Raw genomic sequence first — 15,793 nt, forward strand, 5'->3', positions numbered from 1 at the left:
CTACTGAATGAAAAATGAGTCAAGACAGAAATAAGGAAATTAAAGACTTTCTAAAATTCAATGAAAATGAATACACAGAATACCCAAACTTATGGGACACAAGGGAAGCGGTGCTAAGAGGAAAGTTTATAGCACTAGGTGTCTGCACAAAAAAAAAAAAAAAAAAAAACCTAGCGGTCTCATGCTAGCAACTGAACAGCACACCCGAAAGCTCTAGAACAGTGGTTCTCAACCTTCCTAATGCTGCAACCTTTAATGCTCTTATTTATGGTGTGTTGATCCTCAACTATAAAGTTCTTAATACTTTATAACTAACTTTGTTGCTGTTATGAATTGTAATGTACATATCTGTGTTTTCTGACGGTCTTGGGCGACCCTTGTAAAAGGGTCCTTTGATCCACAAAGGGGTCTCAACCCACAGTCTGAGAACTGCTGCTCCCAACCAAAAAAGTGTAGCACAGAATTCTACGTTCATAAGAGAGCTAACACCAATATTTCTCAAATTACTCCACAAAATAGAAACAGATAAAAATTATCAAATTCATGTTATGAGGCCACAGTTACCCTGATACCCAAACTACACAAAGATTCAGCAAAGAAAGACAATTACAGACCAATTTCCCTTATGAACATAGATGCAAAAATACTCAATAAAAATAATTACAAACCAAATCCAGAATACATCAAAAAGGTCATCCACCATGATCAAGTAGGCTTCATCTCAGAGATGCAGGGATGGTGGCCTCATAAAATGACTAAAAGATGATATGATGAGAAGCAGCAACATATAGTGTATTTCTCAGATGATCTTCTAGGAGATTTGTTTGGAGTGCCGAGCTTCTCTGTGAAAGAGCACAGGAAGATATATACAATGATCTACAGAAACCTGGTGGTCGTAACAGCAAGTATCCTCAGACTCTGGCACATCCATGAGTGAGAGAAGATTCCAGTCTGAAAGTGGGAGTGATCGGAAGGACCCTGAGCAAGAAGAGAAGGCTTCCTCTTCAGTTTCGGTCTCCAGACGTCTACCTCATCTAGAAGAGCAGTTAGTGAGACTGAAGAAAACGCAGATGAACTACCTGGTGAATGACAAAGGAAGCGCACAGATCCCTTCCTTTGTGTTAAGGGAGAGATGCTGTGACAGCATCCACAGAGTCCACAGAGTCCACAGAGTCCACAGAGTCCACAGAGTCCACAGAGACCCCCTCAAATCAGGATATGATGGTGGTGTAAGGGAACATCGGGTGATTGGTTGGATCAGGATTCAGTTCTGGATCAATTTAGTGTAGACTTTAAAGTTGAGTCTCTTGACTTAGAAGATTACTTACAGCCCGAGTGAAGAAGGGCATGAGCTCTCAGATGAGGATGATGAGGTCTATCAGCCACAGTGTATCAGGCAGGAGAAAGTGATGCAGACTCCTCTGAGGGAGACCCTGAAATCTCCTTAGCTGACTATTGGAAACGTACCTCCTGCAAAGAAATGAATCCTCCCCTCAGCCCCGCTGCAACGCATGTTGGACCCTTCATGAGAATTGGCTTCTGGAAGATAAAGGAGAAATCTCCGAAAAAGTCAAGCAGGAAGCTCAGCTCAGGCAGAAGCAAGCTTAGATGTGCCTGATGGGGTCAGGGGACCTAGAGTAAGTAATAAAGAGTCCTGCATTGAGTAAACAATGATAGAGTAATACAGGCCTCCCAGTCACAAGAGAGTAGCACTGTTCCCAGCCATCGACTTCCAGTAGCGTTGTTTACAGCAGCCAAGGAGATGTCAGAGGGTTGATGGAGGAAACACAAGACAAAGAAGAAAGTGTGGAACCTGACTTCTCTCTTAATGCCATTGAGCCATGTGTGATTTGCCAACCGTGTGAGTGATCTAAGAAAAGTTGCATTGTTCATGGCAAAACCAGACATCTCATGACATGTTTCACATGTGCAAAGAGGCTTAAAAAAAAAAGAATGAGCCCTGCCCAGTGTGCAGACAACCAATTCAAATGATTGTCCTCACTTATTTCAATTAGATGACCTACCCATAAAAGCAGAATTATATATTTCTAACTATATAACCCCCCAAATTAGATAACATGAGTTTTATTTTTATCTGCATACACTAAAGCAAGAAAAGTGTCTTCAGCCCATGTAAAATTTGTTGTATAATTTATCTTCCTTGAGAGTAAGAATAGTGAATGTTTCCTTCCGTTTAGAAAAATTTCTCTTGATTATATTTTACATTTGGGTTTTAATGTGATCTTTATTGGCTGTATAGCTCCTTTTTCCTCTTCTTTAAATTTTAAATACTCTCCACTTGGAAGGACTGTTGGAAGAGAAACGAGTCCTCCATCTGCAGAAGATGATGGATTCCTGAGGACTGGCTACACAAGAAGTATTTATTGCCTTTTCTTTTCTCTGTTAAATAAAGAACATTTCATTTATTTAGTACCTCTCATGTAAAGAGTTAAAAGCTGTGTGAAAGGCTGGATATTTAAGTTACTGAAATTCTGAAACTTCTTAGTTTCTCTAGAGGTTGTGAGTTGTGGGCTGGAGAAATGAAACAGCTGATAAAGGCTCTTGCTGTGTAAGCCTGGTGACATAAATTCAACCCCTGGAACCCCCAAAAATGGGAAGGCGGGAACCAGTTCTACAAAGTTTTTCTCTGATTTTCACACATGCCCTACATGCACATATTTTTTTTAAAGGTATAAGTTGTATCTGGTGTATATGTAAGTAAAAACATGCACCTTATTTTGCAGCTTTTTGTCGTACAGAGTGTGGGACAGGTGATGCACTGTTCTCCCAGGGTGAAAATTCTGAGGCCCTTAGAAGCATCTTCTTGGGCTCAGCTCCATGGTTCCTGGTGTTGCCTACGTTTTAGGCTGTACTCAGGCTAGGCTGAGAAACCAGTCCATTCAGAAAGGTTAATTCATAACATGAATAAAGAGGACTCATTTTTTAAAAATGTGTAGTATTTTAAACTGAATTCTCCATCCAGGTAGATTAACCTCCTGATTCATAATAAGATTTTTCCCTTTGATTGAAGGACCCTGTATTTTTCACATGCTCAATATAGAAAATAAAATCATCTGGACTGTAAGTTTAGAGTAACCGAAGGATAGTTTTGTACTGACTTTGTTGACTTAAACATCACAAACAGAAACCACTCATCCCCACGATGAAGCATCTATTACATCTAAGTAGGAAAACAGTGAAGGGTCAGTTCTTCAGCTTTGGCATCCTGCAACTCGGTGAAGCTTCACTCTTTCGATTTGTGATACTGAGATTATATCCTTGGGGAATGCTAGTTTTTTAGTGTTTATTCAGGTGTGGCATACATACATTATTTATTTGCAAATAAATGGTTTAATAAATACTTAAAGCATTGTTTAAAAACAGTAAAAATGGCCATCCTACCAATCTACAGATTCAATGCAGCACAATTATTGATAGACCTTGAAAAGATAATTTTCAACTTCATATGGGGAAGCAAAAAACTCAGGATAGCTAAAACAATCCTGAACAATAAAAGAACTGCTGGAGGTATCACCATTCCTGATTTCAAGCTGTACTATGCTATAGTACAAGAGCTATAGTAATAAACCACATGGTATTGGCATACAAACAGATGTGTTGACCAATGGAATCAAATTGAAGATACAGACATAAATTCGTACACCTCTAGACACCTGCTTTTTTATAAAGAAGCCAAAAATACACACTGGAAAGAAGAGAGCATTTTCAGCCAATGTTGCTGGTCAAGCTGCATGTCAGCATGTAGAAGAATGCAAATAGATCCATACTTATCACCCTTCAAAAAACTCAAGTCCAAGTGGATCAAGGACCTCAACATTAAACCAGATACACTGAACCTGAAAGAAGAGAAAGTGGGGTATAGCCTTGAACATATTGGCACAGGAAACAACTTTCTAAACAGAACACCAAAAGCGCTAAGATCAACAATTAATAAATGGGACTCATAAAACTGAAGAGCTTCTTTAAGGCAAAGGACACTGTCAAATAGGACAAAACAGCAGCCTATAGAAGGGAAAAGATTTTCACCAGCCCCACATCTGAGAGAGGGTTAATATCTAAAATATATAAAGAACTCAAGAAACTAGATATCAAAAAAAAAAAAAACCCTCAAGTAATCCAATTAGAAAATGGGAATTCTCAATAGAGGACTCTCAAATGGCTGAGAAACACTTACAGAAATGCTCAACATCCTTAGCCATCAGGGAAATACAAAGCAATACTACTTTGAGATACCATCTTACACTTGTCAGAATGGCTAAGGTCAATAACACAAATGACAGCTCATGCTGGTTGAGGATGTGGATCAAGCCGAACACTCCTCCATTGCTGGTGGGATTACAAACTTGTACAGCCACTGTGAAAATCAATATGGTGGTTCCTCAGAAAATTGGGACTCATCTACCTCAAGACCCAGCTATAGCACTCTTGGGTATATACCTAATGACAGTCCATCACAGGACAAGGACCCTTGCCCAACTATGTTCATTGCATCTTTGTTCATAATAGATGGACACTGGAAGGCAATACATTATTAGTTCACTTGGAAAGCAGTCATCTTCCCAAAGATGTTTTTTAAAGATATATTTATTATTGTTTTATGTGCAAGAGTGTTTTCTTGCATGCATATATGTGCACAGTATTGTGTGGTGGAGGCCAGAAGAGAGTGTTGAATCCCTGGGAACTGGAGTTATGGATAGTTGTAAGCTACCACGTGGGTGCTGGGAATTGAACCCTGTTCCTCTGCAAGAGCAATAAGAGCTCTTAACCACTGAACCATATCTCCAGCCCCCTCGAAGAGTTTCTTAACCAAGATTGGGGACATCTCCATTGGCAGAGTGCTTTTCTACTATGCAAGCAGGACCCACTGGCTTTGATCCCCAGCACCACATAAACTAGGTGTGGCGGTGTGCCTCTATACTGCCACTTGTGAGGTGGAGACCGGAGGAGCAAAGATTCAAGGTCATCCTTGGAGATACATAGGAAGTTCCAGGCCAGCTTGGGATACATGAGACCCTGTCAAATAAATACATACATCAATAAATAAATACATCAATAAATCTATTCTCTTTCACCATGTCCCTTTTAAGGAAATCAAAGTCTTGGAGCACGTGACAGATTATGGAGAGTTTTTATCAAAAGTAGAAGCATGCAGATAGAATAAGAGGGTCTGAATGTCCAGCATGCTTCTGGGTGCTTACAAAAGTTCTACAAATCGGACAAAGATACTCAAGTCCTCCAGATCTGCAAAGGGGTATTATCCCTTCTATCCATGCTTCCCCACAGAACTGGGGATGTTGACTGTTCTTTTCCCATGGACAGTTGTGTTGTGCCTGGAAACAATGAAGGGCTGCCCTGTGGACTGTTTTGTGAGTTCTTGGGTTCACAAGGAGTAGTGCAGTCCCAGCAGGTGAGCTCAGTCCCACCACCACCTCAAATGCTTTCAGTATTCTTATTAAGTAGAGTTATATACGACATGCTTAATTCCTCTGGCAACTATGGGTCTGATGCATCATTTGCAGGAAGACTTACTATGGTGGTTTGAATAAAAATGCCCCCCATAGACCCACAGGGAGTTGACGTAGCTTTGTTGGAGTTTGTATGGCCGTGTTGGAGAAAGTGTGTCACTGGGGGCAGGCTTTGAGGTTCCAGATGCTCAAGCTAGGCCCAGTGTGGCATTCACTTCCTATTGTCAGCCAATCCAGATGTAGAACTCTCAGCTCCTTCTCCAGCACCATGTCTGCCTGCACACTACCATGTTTCCTGCCATGACAACAATGGACTAAACCTCTGAAACTGTAAGCCAGCCCCCAGTGTAATGTTTTTCTTTATAAGAGTTGTTGTGGTCATGGTGCCTCTTCACAGCAACAGAAACCCTAACTAAGAAACTTACTGGGCTTAGGAACCCTAGTATGCTCACTGGGGTCAGTCATTCAGGGACTTCTGCTTAGTATGCTCCAAAATTTCAGACCCTCTAAAGCAAAGCCAGTGCTTGGTGCAAACCACCCTGCCAGCACAAATGTTTTAATACAAACAAGGGTCTCTCTTCCATGCAGGCATCTGTGGGATCCTTCCATGAAGATCCTGTGTCCCTGACTTTTAGTCAGCAGCCAGGTTTGCAAGTCGAGGTTTTAAGAATGGCAGAATTGGGCCGTGGTGCTAACGCTTTTCTTCACAGTCACTGCACTGGACCTCAGCCAAGGCATCTTTAGAAAATAAAAAACTATCACCAGGACCCCAGGCCGGACAGCTGGGGCAACCAGCCATGTGGGTCTTTCCTGGTGGTGGATAGGGTTCTGTACCAAGCGAATAAAAGCAACCCCCCCCCCCCAAAGCTCTAGATGATCCTAGAGTTCTGTGTGAACTCTTTTTCTCTAGCCTGAGCTATCAAATTTGATTTAGGACAACTCTGACCTGATGCCTTCCAGGGCAGAGGGGGACTGTGAGGTGAAAGCCCATCCTAGTAGGGACACCTAAGAACACAGTTCACAGTGACTGGGGCACTCCCAGTCGAGTGTACACTAGTCAGGCCGGACAGGTTAGACTTCCTGGGGATGGGTTGGGGCTCCCACCATGGGCCTCCAGTTCTTTCTAATGAACTCAGTTCAGTCCTTGGTGGTAAGATTGCCCAAGCAGTAAAATGGCCACACAGACAGGGTCAGTACCAGGAGCTGTCCTATGTAGCACCTGAAGGAGCTCTGCCACCTCTCGCCATCCTGGAGCTGCTGATCCAGCCATCAGGTGAATGCAGAGCTCTCCCACAGCAGCTTGGAAAGGCAGCAGAGCATGCTTTCTTCCTTCAGGAGGAATGGAAGTTTCCAGAGACAGCTCCGAAAGACAAAGACCCCCGTGCCTCCCAGAGCCCCTGTGTCTGCCCAGTACCGTTTTTGTTGTTGTTTGTTTTGGTTTATCTTTGTTGTTTCATTATCAGTGTGTTCCAGCTAGTCATCAGAACTACACACTTCTAAAATCAGCCCTGGAACCCTGTCCTTCCGTCTGGAAGGGTAGTCAAAAGAGGAACAAAGGCATTTTCATGAACAAAACCCTTACATACGGTTTAGCCAGAAAGAGACACCATGTCCAGGAATCAATCAAGGATAAAAAAAAAATCATAAATTTTCAAGCCATTTCCACATGGATTTCTATAACATCCCACTTCTTTAATCCTGAGCAGCCTGGAAAAACCACTTGGGTATTGAGCGCAGCTGAAAAATCATCAAGTGGAAGCAAGTATAAACTGCTTTTTAAAATTCCAGACTGTTTGCATCTGGTGAGTGGCACTCTTTGAATGCTGACTGTCCTATGCCCAAAGACCCAATAGGCAAGAGGAAAACTCATCCTTATAGAGATGTGTTCTGTGTCTGAAACTCAACGGTGTGAACTTGAACTCCCTCATGAGTGGCAAAACGCCGGGAAGTTGTATCTTACATTCTCTTTTCAACTTTCCCCAGTTGCTTGGGAAAACCGCTCTAACATTTCTATCATTTCATAAATCTTTTTAACATTTTTCATCAGTGCCAGTCAATACACCTAGCAAGAGGGATGCATAACTGAGCAGCCTTGGTCAAGGTGTGGTCCCATCCGTCACTGACCCATCATTGTCCTCAAAGGTTGTCTGACAAGTTGTCAGGCTGCATGAAATCTCTTCGTGGGAGACAAATTCCTCCTTCGACTGGCATCAGGCTTCAACTTTCTTCTTCTTCCAGCATGAGATTCCTGGGGGACCTCCTGGTTCCGTGGGGGCCATTGTTTCAATAGATTAATAGCCAAAGGGAGGGACATAGTGTTTCTCTTTAGCACTGTAAGCATTGCAGCTCGGATGGAAAGGGATCCTGGCAGTTGGGAGCCAAGGAATGCCACAAAGTCACCGAGTGTAGCAGCTTACAGTTCTGCTCCAGGGAAAGGTTTCCCAGTACGAGTGTAACAGCTCCACTCTGGCAGAGGAGGATTTCCCAGCTCTGCTCCACTCTGCTCAGCAGAAAGTTGTGACAGCTGGGCTCTGACGAAAATGTCTCAGGCCACACAACAAACCTCACTCAAGAGACTTATTGGAAAGGAAGAATCCAGGAGGGTAGCTGTCTGAGGTAAGAAACAACAGCAAACTGAACAGGGTACAGACTTTATATAGGATTTTTTTGGGGGAGGAGGGCAGAGTTTTCCAGGGTGGCTTGGGGTTGGTAGATTTTTGTGGTCTGATTCTGGGGCCAGCTCAGGGATTGGTGGCATTTTAAGATCAGGGACCTCAGGGATTGGTGGGATTTCAAGACCTGGTCCTGGGGCCTAGTCAGGACCTTTTTACCCTACAAGCACACCTCTTTAGCACCTCTGCGGATGGTTCCTTCCCTCTTTTCCTTTCTCTTCTGCTTATCTAAGCTTTAACTCTGGACACTTGCTCCCCCCCCCCTCATTTGGATGAAATACCAATCAAACTGTGGACATTTTTGGCTTACGAGAAGTGATCAGTTAGGCTTTTACCTCCTACCTGGAGGAGAGGACAAACCAAAGCCATCCAAAAGACTGGCCTCCACTCATTCATTTCTGTTACATTCTCCAGGAGCTCCACCAAGCCATTTCTTTTGAAGTTGTAGCATCATCTTGAAATTCTAGAAGTAACTTTGACCTTTGTAAGAGAAAGCAAGTCAGCCACACTTTCATGCCATCCACAAGACCACAGCCAACTTGCTCCCACATGATTATTTCCTAATGATCTTGTCAATGCAAAAACACAGCTCTCACCTCAAAGGGAATAAAAGATATGTTATTCTAGAGCCACATATGGAATAGTATATGAACACAGATTTAGGTTACTCGAAGTACCATATTCCAATGTGGTGACAGTTTCATGACTTTTTACAGTAACAGAACAAAGAAAGTAATAAATCAAGATATTTTAAGAACACATTGGTGGAAGCATCAGATAGGTAGGTGTGGTGGTTTGAAAGAAAATGGCCTCCATAGACTCATGGGGAGTGATACTATTAGGAGATGTGGCCTTGTTGGAGTGGGTGTGGCTGTGTTGTAGGAAGTGCATCACTAGGGGTGGCTTTGAGGTCTCAGAAGCTCAAGCCAAGTCTCTTCCTGTTGCCTGCAGAACTAGATGTAGTATTCTCAGTTCCTTCTCTAGCACCATGTCTGCCTGTGAACCACTGTGCTTCCCACCATGGTAATAATGGACTAAATCTTTGAAACCCTAATCCAGCTCCAATTAAATGTTTTCCTTTATAAGAGTTGCTGTGGTCATGATGTCTTTTTACATCAATAGAAAGTCTAAGATAGTAAGTGATAGCAAAGTGGCAAAATCTTTTTTACAGACATCAAATGCTATACGGTGACATTCTTGGCCTTTGGTTTGATAGAAAACTGGAGTCTATTTGTAAATTCTAAAAGGATTTACCTATAGTGGTAATCTTTGATTGGTTGCAACAGAACCTTTCTCTGCTCTTGGTGAACCTGTCCTGGGGGCCTAGGGTCATAGAAAATTTAATGGCCACTAATACTGCTCCAACCATGGCCTTCAGGTTCTTGTCTCATGAATTTAAATAATGAAATTCATGGATCACAGAAGGTGAGTTTTAGAGAGAAGTTGATTACAGATTCATAGGTGGGAGCTTAAGAGAGAGGTGGAAAGCAGAGCTCCTCTGTCATAGAAGGGGAGGTCCTGGGAAATAGAGGACCATTCAACTCCTCCTCTGGTGGCTTCTTAATGACTTATGGTAGAAACTCAGCAGAGGTATGGGGAAGGAGATGAGCTGGTCAGTCCAGTTGGCCCAACAACCAGGTCTACAAGTGTCTCCTCTCAGTTTCAGTCACATCATCATGGGTAGCATCCAGATGGAGGTGCTCATTTAGGAAAAGGAGTAAGAAGGAAGTAGGAATCAGAATTCTGTTCTGGCATTCCTGGCCTGTGGCGAGGCTGTTCTTGGAATTGCTGCTTTGGGGCCCCTCCCCTACCTGAGCAGTTCCTGTCTGCTGTTCTCATCACTGATAGTCACAAAGACGTTTGTTAGGTCAAACACAGGGGTGAGCAATGAATGACTATTGGAAAGGCTAAAAATAGCCCAATTGGACTTTGAACATGCAAAGTTCCCACTGTCCATAGTCACAGGAGTTCTAATTAGTCAATCCGCTCGAAGAATTTTTACACAGAAGCCTTCGTTTTTGGGAAATTCAGTGTATAACTCTATCCTTCCTTTTCCAGCAGTTCTCATTGTGTTTCAGAGTCAAGATGCTTCTAGTCAGATCTCCTTGTGACACTTCATGTTGGCACCCCCAAGACTACCTCCAAGATTTGTGGTTCACTAGTGTTACCAAACTTGGGGTCACAGTCCAAACTCAAAGAATCCAATTTCAGTGGCTCATCCTTGAGGAGCCAACTAAAATAGACAAATTTATATTTAAAATAATTTGTGTTATATTTATTCAATGTAGCTCCATTGAGGAAGAGTAACAGAGTGATCTGGTGGCCCCCTCAAGTTCATCTTTGGGGTCCTGAAGTGAAAGAAAGAAGTAAGCTGTCCCAGTCTAGGTGTGGTCCTATCTACCACTGACCATTGTCTCTATTAGGCTGTAAGTCTCTCTCTCAGAGAGGAGAGTTTCCACTCTGGCTGGCCCAAGCTTTTCTTCTCCCAGCATGAGATTCCTGAGGAGATTTCTTGGGATTCATTTAGTAATCAAATAGCTGAAGTATCTTTTTAGAACACATTTATTTCTGTTAGGATGGTTATACTAGGACTCACAACTCACATATCACCTCATACATAGCCACGAGTTAAATACTGAAAGAACGTAAAGAAGAATTAGTGAATTTCCAGTCTTGTCCCAGGGTTGTCAGGGAAGGATGTGCTTAAATTCCCAAGCACAGCACTCAGACTGACACATAGAAGCTGCTTTTGCTAAAAAGCATTGACTCCTCACTTGGGGCCACAAAGCTAAAAGCACAGAGATAAGCCCTAAGTCCGCCATCACCTTGGATGCCAGTAAGAGCAAACTCTTATCCACAAAAGTGAAGCTGTACCCCAGAGCAGCAGAAGAAACCATCTCCCAAGAACCTCTTGTCTCTTCAAGCAATAAGGACTTCTTTGGGACCATCCTACAAGACTAGAGCTGAGGTGACCTCAGGGTGTCCACACCTCCACTGAGACTGCTTAATTATGCATACCTCTTGGCCTTTGCCCCAGTTCTTCTATTTAAACCTGAACCTCATGTCAGTACCCCAAAGATGATTTGGGATCACTGGACCACATTTCCCATTCCTCTTCTATGATTTATTCACATTAAACAAATCTCTTCAAATAGTGCTTTTCATACTATCCATCTCTTTAATTAGTGTACTAAGATGGGTGGCCATGCCTAGCCTGCTGGACTCCCAAAACCCAGACTTTTGCCCTAAAACTCCAGTCACAACTCCTCTCAAAGTGTTTTCTGTGGATCATCCAACCCAGCGTAGTTCTATTTAAGCTTTTTTTTTTTTTTTTTTTTTTTTTTACTATGTATGAGTGTTTTGGCGCCATGTTCATGTTCAGTTCGTGAGTGCCCATTGGCTTGTCACTCAACCTATTTGGAGTCCCAGCTCCTTGGGTTATTAAATTAATAAATCCTAAGTGCTCCTTGGATAAAAAAAATGAATTGAAGACATTTCCTAGGAATCTTCACATGGGCCCACTTGTTGATTTGGCTTTGTTTGGCTTGATGTTAGTTGTAGTTCGCTTGAAACAGTCTTGCTATGTGGCCAGGCGAAGCTCAGGAGGCTGTCTAAGCCTCTCAAGTGCTGGGATTCCAGTGTTATAGAAATAACATGCCTTCTCAGTGAGAAGCCATTCCATACACTTAGACATGAAGGCAAGCTCTTCTTCACTTAAGTACCTAGCTGACTGGTGCTAACGCCCAGATAAGAGCCGACCCCAACAGAAGATTTAGCTCATAGACATCTTAGGCTTAGGCATTTTACACACTCTGTCATCCTTAAATCTCCTTCAGGTCACACTTCAAACAGTTTAAACAGACAAGAGACTGCAAATCTGCCTGCTTAGACAGGTAGGTTTACACAGCAAAGGTATTGCCAGAATTATTTCTTAGGTACACCAGTGTTGTTCTTTTTCGAATGGTTGTCACCCAGGGTCATCTTGCCCACCTGGCAAGTATTATGTTTTTCCTAAAAAAAAGGACAGGGAACTTAATAGCAGACCAGGACTTAAAGAGTAATGTGACCCTGGGCTGTCCTCTTTTAAAACAAACAAACAAAAAAAAAATAAGTGAATCCTAGTGAATAAACATTTACATCCTAGCAACCTAGATTTCACTTATCTCTAACAGGTCTGGTTAACATATTACTTACCTTTGGGGTATTTTGGATGCGAGAGCTAAATTCCACTTGTGTGACTTGTGTGACCTAATGTCTCCTAAGCAAATCTATTAGTGAGCCCTTTACAACACCAATTCTATGACTTTGAGTTTCTTCTACATCAATAGGAATGTACCACCACACTCAGCTTCCACTCATTTTGAATTGTTTGTCAATATTATCCAAGAGACTTCTGAAACATGACTATTTCTTTTGTCCTTAATTGACCCCAGATGTGGAAGGTCAGTCTCTATTGGGGAGAATACCTTGTACTTCAGACACAGGCCCAGAAGCACTGAGCTGCATCTGACCTGAAAAGCTCTTCCCTGAGGACCAGAAGGCACCATGAAAGCTTCCAAAGGAGGGAAGCAACCAATAGCCTACCAAGCTATGATGCCTATGGACCACAACAATGGCCAGCAAGGCACAATAGTCCTAAATGTGCAGTGGTGGTGCACACATACACCTTGGTGGTAACCAACAGCTCTATAATTAGATTTAGGACTATCAATAAAAGGGAAACCATGCCTGTTACAGGATCCCTATGCAGCTACCTAGGGCTAGTGAAGCCATGGATCATGGAGGAGAATTTGCAACTACCCCTTTACTAAAACAGCACAATTAACTCTAACAACATTCTATCTGTCTTTAACCTACAGATAAATGTCATTCTCACACATCAAGGAAGCTTCTTTTTTTTTTTCAACAAATGGAGATTATTATAAAAACCTGTAACTTATCAAAATGCAGAGTTGTGGAACTTAATCTCAACTGATACATGTACAACACGATTCCTGAACCTAAGGCACAGGGATCAATGCAGAGGGGGTGAAATGTCAAAGCCAGAGGAATAGGGAGTTTGCTGTGAGATTGCGTGCCCTAGAAATGTCAGAATCTACATCCATGAAGTCTCAGTAACATGGCTGCCTAAACATGACCAGAATAAAAATGACACCAATGATGTGAAAGGTGGGAAACTTGAGGGGGCCTCAGTCCTAGACAAAGAGCTGCAGGCGACCAAGGAATTCTGAGAGTAAGAGAATTAGTCTTCCCCGGGAACAGCACAATTAGTTATCCAGTACCAAGTGTTCAGCCCTAAAAACATACATCCAAATAGTATTATATGGACTGAGCAGATTGTATTTATGTATTTAACAACATTGTGTGTGTGTGTGTGTGTGTGTGTGTGTGTGTGTGTGTGTGTGTGTAACAATAATTAAAGAAAAAAAGGCCATGAATTTGAATGAATATGATTTGGGGTACATGGCATGGTTTTGAGGGAGGAAAGGGAAAATGATAGTAATTATATTATAATCTAAAATTTTAAAAGTATTTTTAAAAGAATATTTCTAAAAAGTAAACTTTTTAGTTAAATCAAATAAATAGGGTCTGGCTTTTAGAAAGTTCTTCGAGCTACCATGTGCTGCGTCACAGACCCCCAGTGTGAGCAGCCTACTCTAACTCCTTCGTTCCCCTGGAAAGCATGCCTTCTTTCATGCTCTCAGGGGATGTGCACACTTCCTCTACTGTTGTCCTCTGTGCTCACTTTAGGTGGAGTTTCTGCACACACTTCTCTAACTTCAGAGGCTCCATCATGTCTTATCACATGCTTTGCAAGGTACTCTGGTGGCCCAGCTGATGTCACCCTGACTTATACCGACCTTAGAGGGGGTCCGTCAAGGCCACTGATTAACTGTCAGAGGAAGGTGGAGTCTAGTGAGTACTGAGATGTTACTTGAAAAACAAAAAAAGTTGGCCAGGCGGTGGTGGCGCACGCCTTTAATCCGAGCACTCAGGAGGCAGAGCCAGGCGGATCTCTGTGACTTTGAGGCCAGCCTGGTTTGCAGAAAGAGATCCAGGACAGGCACCAAAAACTACACAGAGAAACCCTGTCTCGAAAAAAACAAAAAAAGAAAAAAAAGTCTTTTACTTTCTATTTCTCAGCCTAGAAGCTACTTACAAAATTGTCAAGATATAAATAAATGCAGCCGTGATGTTCTGTCTGTAAATGTTGCGGGTGCCCTTGTTACTTTCTAATGCTTCCTTAGTCTTGCCTTTCTATAGAAGCTGGAGATTCTAGTGTTGCTGCTAACTATGAGCTTCAACTAGTGGAGTTTCTGCTTCACTCTAATTGACGTTAATGGTTTGCTAAAGATCCCAATTAGCTATAATGGGATGTTAGATTTGGAAGAGACACTCGCAACCATCAAGTCCAGTTTTCTACCCACACCCCTCCCCTGGTGCCTCAGTCATCATTGGCTTTCCTTTCTGTCCATCCTCTGGGATGGGAGGTGCCTTGCTTTGGGTTCAGCACATTCCAGTATGTGACAAACCCCAGCTTTGGGAGAACTCTTCCTTCCATTAAGCTGTAAATCACCACCCAGGGCACTACCCAGAGTCTTGGCACTGCCAACTTATCACTCCTGCTCTCCTTCGCTGGGGTGTGGTTTCCCACCAGTTGGTTTTTCCCTAACACAGGTCATTTATGAAGGATCCTGTGAACTTTGTCGGGGTAAGTAGAGTAGTGTTTGGAGAAAACAGAGTGTGACACATTCAGTTCTACCTACTTGTGACCTACTGCATGTTATATTGAAAAAAAAATAAATTTAAAGGTAGTATCCCATGATTGCATTTATACAAAATTCTAGAAAAGTCAACAATGATGATGTTTCTGAGGAAGACCAGTGGTGGCCAACATCTAGGGAAGCATTTGGAAGCAGAGAACAGGGAATGTTGGGGTCAGTGGAGTGATTCTATCCCAGAATTGTGGTGCTGGGCCTACTACTGTACATTTTTGAAGAATTTACTGACACCTACACTTAAAACTGCTAGAACTGTATCATGTGTGTATTATAACTCCACAAATAATACAAACTATCTTTAAAACAAAAGGATGAAAGGACAGGAGCAGCTCTTCACTTCCCTGAATAGGTAATTTTCCTGTTTGAAATGTAGCTCTGGAGCAAGACAGGTCCTGGCTTGCTTTACTTTCTTTAATGTAAATTTTATTTGAAGTGTAACATACTTAAAGATTGCATAATCATTAGTGCACAGCTCAGTGAATTATCCCCAGAGTGAACATATCCATACAACTACAGCCTACACCAAAAATGAGCTTCCAGAATCCCCGAAGTCCCCACATATCCAATCCAGTGTCTGCTATGGTTTGGGTGGAAAATGTCCCCCATAGGGTCATATGTTTGAACACTTGATATATAGTTGATAACAGTGTTTGGGGAGATCTTGGAACATAAGGGAAGCACAAGAAAATGACCTGACATCCTATCTTATGAAGATGATGGAGGCCCTTAAAGAGGAAGTGAACAAATCCCTTAAAGACATCCAGGAAAATACAAACAGGTGAAGGAAATGAATAAAACTCTTCAAGACCTGCAAATGGAAATAGAAGCAATAAAGAAAACACAAAGTGAGGGA

The 15,793-nt window shown here is 42.3% G+C and overlaps 1 pseudogene; it reads left to right on the forward strand.

Annotated features, from left to right (window-relative positions):
- Nucleotides 1-929: 929 nt before the first annotated feature.
- Nucleotides 930-2,162, forward strand: LOC114699475 (annotated as a pseudogene).
- Nucleotides 2,163-15,793: the final 13,631 nt, after the last annotated feature.

Source organism: Peromyscus leucopus, chromosome 4 (genome assembly GCF_004664715.2).
Source record: "Peromyscus leucopus breed LL Stock chromosome 4, UCI_PerLeu_2.1, whole genome shotgun sequence".
Classification (NCBI taxonomy): Eukaryota; Metazoa; Chordata; class Mammalia; order Rodentia; family Cricetidae; genus Peromyscus; species Peromyscus leucopus.